This window comes from Fragaria vesca, linkage group LG7, assembly GCF_000184155.1.
Source record: "Fragaria vesca subsp. vesca linkage group LG7, FraVesHawaii_1.0, whole genome shotgun sequence".
NCBI classification, from domain to species: domain Eukaryota; kingdom Viridiplantae; phylum Streptophyta; class Magnoliopsida; order Rosales; family Rosaceae; genus Fragaria; species Fragaria vesca.
The window spans coordinates 17,262,385-17,267,827 of NC_020497.1; the positions used below are offsets into that span (position 1 = coordinate 17,262,385).

Sequence of the window (5,443 nt, forward strand, 5' to 3'; positions counted from 1 at the left end):
CTATTAGGGTTAGAGAACCTTTAATTTTCGTCCATGGGCTCGCCGTTGTGGTCTGGGCCTTGAAATTGAAGTTCCGGTCCAAATTAGAAATTCGGGCAGACTGACCTTTGGTCACTCAAACGGTCATAACTTGGTCACCAAAATAGCTATTGACGATCTGCGAAAAGTTCTGAAAACTAGACTCTTCTAGCTTTCTGCTGATATAAAGTTCATCTCTTGAATCGTTGTGAGCTGATCACAATTCTCTGTCGAAGTTGACTGACTATTCCTGGCAGATTTTAGATTTCTTTCCTTGCGCCATATGGATTCCTTTTCCTTCAAGATTTCTCCTCTTTTGCCTCTTTTGTGCTCCTCGGCTTTATTTGTGACCTAAAAACACAAACTAAGTTAAAATCAATATTGTTAAAGGAATTACATAACTAAATAGGGTCGGAAATACATTAAGAACGTTGCATAGAATGCACCTATCAAGAAGGTATAGCAAATGCACGTAAATCATCATTAATTATAACCTTTTGCTCATATATAGATCAATGTAATTTTTTTGAGTTTTTGAGTTTATGTTTCGACTTTGATATATATGGCATTAATTCAGGGGTTGGTTTATCTAGTGTCGACGGAAGGAATCCAGCAGCTAAACATCTTTATATCCGTCTTGGCAGTATTTCATGTCCTCTACTGCATCTTGACTATGTTCCTTGGGATGGCCAAGGTCAGACCTAGCTACGTCCAATATATTGTCCATGTTCATTTTTATACATGCACAGCTAGCAACCCGATATTCCAGTATCATCTGCGAGAAAAATACGTCAAACTGAAGCTATTTCACTCGTACACTTGAGTGAAATTGTATATATCTGGCTACATGTATGCTCGTGCATGTTTTATTTTCTATAATGGTTTCTTCTTCTGCATGTATAGTATGTAGATATCTGAAAATAGTTTTCGAAACATATATAGATGAGGAAATGGAGTATATGGGGAGGATGAGACTCGGACACTAAACTATCAGATTCTTAATGGTACGTAGGTCACGCTTCTGTCCTGCTTCATATATGTGTATCGTATTCGTACCCATGCAATGCAATGTTTGATAGAAATAATGTATTAATTAATTGCATGCGCTCACAGATTCACTACGCCAAAAATGAGTTTTTACAGCCCGCAATGCACGCCGTAAAAGCCTTTTTATGGCGTACAAAAGTTGGCAGTAAAAGCTCGGGCCGTAAAAGACTAATATCTTTTACGGCGTGCAAAAATACGTCATAAAAAAACAATTAACACGCCATAAAAGTAATTCCATAAATGTCATTTAGGTCATTTACAACCCTCTTTTAAGGCGCACATTGCAGGCCGTAAATAAGGTATGTTCAAATAAAAAAAAAATCTTCTTACTCAAATGTCATACTCAAATTACCATCAATATAACTAATGTCATTTACAAAGTAACAATTTAGAATGTATTAATATAACTCATTACATCAAGCTAGTAAGCAAATGACCAAACAGAACTTAAAGCACATTGAAGTTTACCTATGCTACAACAAACACTGGGGGTAGTAATGGACCACTCCACATCTCTATGGCCCCCAATTCCAAAGCTTCCAAGTGGGGAAACATTGGTGAACCCTGAAAAGAAAAATTGATAACACTAATAAGTTTTCAATGTGAGCAATTCATATCATCAACACATTTTCCATGCAAGGTAAAAATGTACTCGCCTTTTCAAATAAAATGAGAGGTTGTTTAATCTGAATAGAGTGAGAGTCAAACTCTTGGTTTTCTCGACAAAGTGAAAGCTCCCCAGCTACAATCTCTACTTCACCACATTCATCCACTTCCAAATCTTGGAGTGAAGGCCACTGTGAAACATGCTTCCCGGGATAGATGCTCTTCAAGTTGGGCAGGTGTGAGAATGTCAACTCTGTTACTTTTGGGAACACAAATTTTGACACTGTTTTCTGCCTCACTTCCGTCTGAAAAATGTATTTCAATTTGTCACAATGGTTTATATCAAATACACCTAGATTTGGAAAGCAGCTGAAAGTTTTCAGCTTTTTGGTTAATGCGTCATGAGTTTCTTTAAACTTTAGTCCTTCGTATTTGAATACCACTTCTAGTAACGGGCAGCACTCCACATACAAGGCCTCTAGAGAATCCAATCTTTCGGAAATACAAGGCACAAATAGATTAATTAGGCTGACGCACTTCATCACAGTGACATTTCTAAGCCGGCAAAAAGAGTCTGGAGCAAGTTGGTTTTGCCATACTGCCTTCAACTTAGGTAGCTTACGGAGCCTTAACGTCTCCAAGCTAGGAAATGATACCTGCAAGTATGCATACATGCACATTCACCTTAATTATGGCCTCGATAACAAATCAAGACAAGTAACTTTAGCAGACATAAAACAAAGAAAAATTAGAGTTATAACTTATAAGTTGTGCACCTTTTTGTCGAAAAGATAGAAAGGATTTTAGTTTAGAAAAATGTTATCCATATTGTTCTCTTCATCATCTTCTTGTACGGATACTATCTCCTCCATGCTTCCACAATTTCTTATCTCGAGAGTACTGAGACTTCGATCTAGACTTCTGGCCACTGAAGACGATAACAAGAACTTTATTTCATGACAGGCAACCACTTTCAAGGTTGTTAATCTGGAAAACACAACCTGTAGCACAAGTTATTGGGGCATATATCAGTGGATCAATTCTCAAATTTATTGTAGGAAAGACAAATGCAAACTGTTTTAGTGGTGAGCCGAAGATAATTTTGTTCACTTTTCAACAATGCTTTTGGAATGACCAAGCAATAAATTAGGTCCGCATTTTCAATTTCAAAGCCTTCATAATACGGATATTGACAACAAATTGATATGGAGCAAAAATTGAATTTGCTTAAACATTTGGAACTCAACGTACTGCCAAACTAAAACAAAAGTAACTTACCTTCGAATCAATGATGCATGTAGAATCTAGTTGGATTAGATAAAGATGCTTCACTTTCCGAAAGCTTCTCCTTCTGATAATCAATAGGCAATTTCATTAACATTATGTCCCCCTCTCAAGCTCAACTCTTCAAATCTCTTCACCAACGTCTTTAGACCTTTGTCCAATTCGTCACCGGTAGTGAACTCGAGTGCCAAGGTGTTCACGCTCCTTACATCATAATTATATATTGCGCCAATATATATATGGAATGATTGGAATCTTTCTTACTTTTTCGGTAGAACACTATATGGCACGGGGAACAACAACTCCAAAATATCCAAAGGAACATAATGAATCACACTAGTCCAAAATCGAAATCCTCAAATCCGAATACAACCTAAAACGACAACATTATCTTCTTCTTTCACCATTCCATACCCTATAACACTCTACATGCATACCTCTACCATTAATGACCAATGCAACCTACATGCATTACCACTATAAATCCATAATCTTGATGCTTCAAATGATCAATAATGTAACCATTTTCAATAGCCATCGACAATTATACTTTAGAAAATCTAGATTAGATTCCATAAAGCCATTCAATACACAAGTCAATTCATCACAAACAAACCAAAAAAAATGAAAACAAACCTTAGAAATTTCCACAAACAAAACGCACAGAAACACTTAGAAACAAAACGCACAGAAACACTTAGAAACAAAACACACAGAGAAACACTTAGAGATTAATTCTCACTTGGCGACCATTCTGGTGATGAAGTCGTCGTATTTGATCTTGCCATCTTTGCCCACATTGACCTCGCTACAAGGTGGCGACGTAGCGGTCCTCAGCCGAGAACCCAAACTCTGCCTTCCTCCCTAACCACCATTGCTGCTTCCAAAGGCGTCACCAAAACGCTTTTGGGCTCCACCTGAACTCGACGAGGTCGCCGGAAGCTCAAGAACACTGTCGCCGGAAGACTTCGATGGGAACCCAAAAATATGCAGAAAAATAGAGAAATAGGATTAGGGCTCTAATCTGGAAATTGAAGCTCAAGGAAGAGTGAAAACGAGAGGGAAGTGATGGGTTTACCTTCACGAAGCACGGGCTCGCCGGAGAGAAAGAGATTCCGACATAAATCAGATTTGGGGGTTAGGGTTTGGACTTCAATTTGAAAATTCTATGGTTCTAAGTCGAATTGGTGGGTAGAGGAAGGTGAAGAAGAGGAAGACAAACATTTTGGTGGTGGTCTTGCGGCATGCGTCGGCCGAAATCGACTACGCCACGCCGGAGATGGCGGAGGCAGGCGGAGAGGGGGGAGAGAGAGAGGTCTAGGCTCGCGTCAACACGAGTTTAGGTTTTGACCAATAATAAACTGTCTCTTCCCTTTTATACCTGAGTCCATGGTTAAAACCTTAATACAGCGTGCAACTATTGCACGCAGTAAATACCTCTTCATTTACGGCGTGCTTTTATTGCAAGCCGTAAATAACTCGAGACACAATCTCATTTACGGCGCACTTACGTAGCACGCCATAAATAACTTTACATAACATTATATTTACGGCATGCTATAAATGCACGCCGTAAATGACCCATTTTTACGGCACGCATCGATACACGCCATAAATTTTAGGCGGTAAAAGCCCTGAATTCTTGTAGTAAAGTTCTGGAATAAAAACCCTCTCCTGTTATGGCCTGTAAGTCAAAACTTGAGAACCCATGCATGTCTACTTTTATTAAGCATGTATACATCAAATGCGCTTATGCATCACAGGAAAATAAGCTTAGCACTTCCGATCCTATTAATTTTGGCTCTTCATGTTTTCATATTAGGCATGTTTTGCTCGGCAGTTTAGTGGCTCAATCTCAAAAGTCGATTACATGACTCTGCGAAATGGGTTCATTGTGGTAAGCAATTGTATGTATAAATTTGGATGTTGGAAAGCTAGCGATATATATAAATGTATTCAAAGTATTTTCGTATATATTTTGTCTGTGTGTACGTGTATGTATAATGTGCTTGAGCGAGTGTGCGAGTGTGAGATGACTGAGATCCACTACCAGGACAAACACTTTAGCTGACGAAAGATTTTCGTCGGCCTGTCAGCTTAATTCGTCGGCTAAGATCTTAGCCGACAAAATCTTTCGTCGGCTTGTCAGCTTAATTCGTCGGCTAAGATCTTAGCCGACGACCTTTCGTCGGCTAAGATTTCGTCGGGAAAAGGTCGTCTGTGGTGACTTTAGCCGACGGCACATGTAGAAGTCGTCGGCTATAGACCACAGTTTAGCCGACGAAAAAAATGTCGTCGGTTATCTTCCTAGACTTTAGCCGACGAAACATTTAAGGTATTCGTCGGCTATAGTCCTAGAGTTTAGCTGACGAAAAACATGTCGTCGGCTTTTTCTCCGACTTTAGCCGACGAACAATTTAAAATATTCGTCGGCTAAAGTTTGTAAATAAAAAAATAAAAATAACTAAAGCCGACGAAATATAGTCTA

At 38.9% G+C, this 5,443-nt stretch overlaps 1 pseudogene across 1 annotated transcript in view; it reads right to left on the bottom strand.

Annotated features, from left to right (window-relative positions):
* Nucleotides 1–1,533: 1,533 nt before the first annotated feature.
* Nucleotides 1,534–5,443, bottom strand: part of LOC101309983 — a 259,355-nt pseudogene continuing 255,445 nt past the window's right edge. Inside the window, exons 6-8 of the transcript XR_185360.1 lie at nt 2,112–2,327; nt 1,722–1,976; nt 1,534–1,629 (exon numbers count right to left, since the gene is read on the bottom strand). The product of XR_185360.1 is annotated as an uncharacterized LOC101309983 (transcript). The remainder of the gene's footprint in view (nt 1,630–1,721; nt 1,977–2,111; nt 2,328–5,443) is intronic.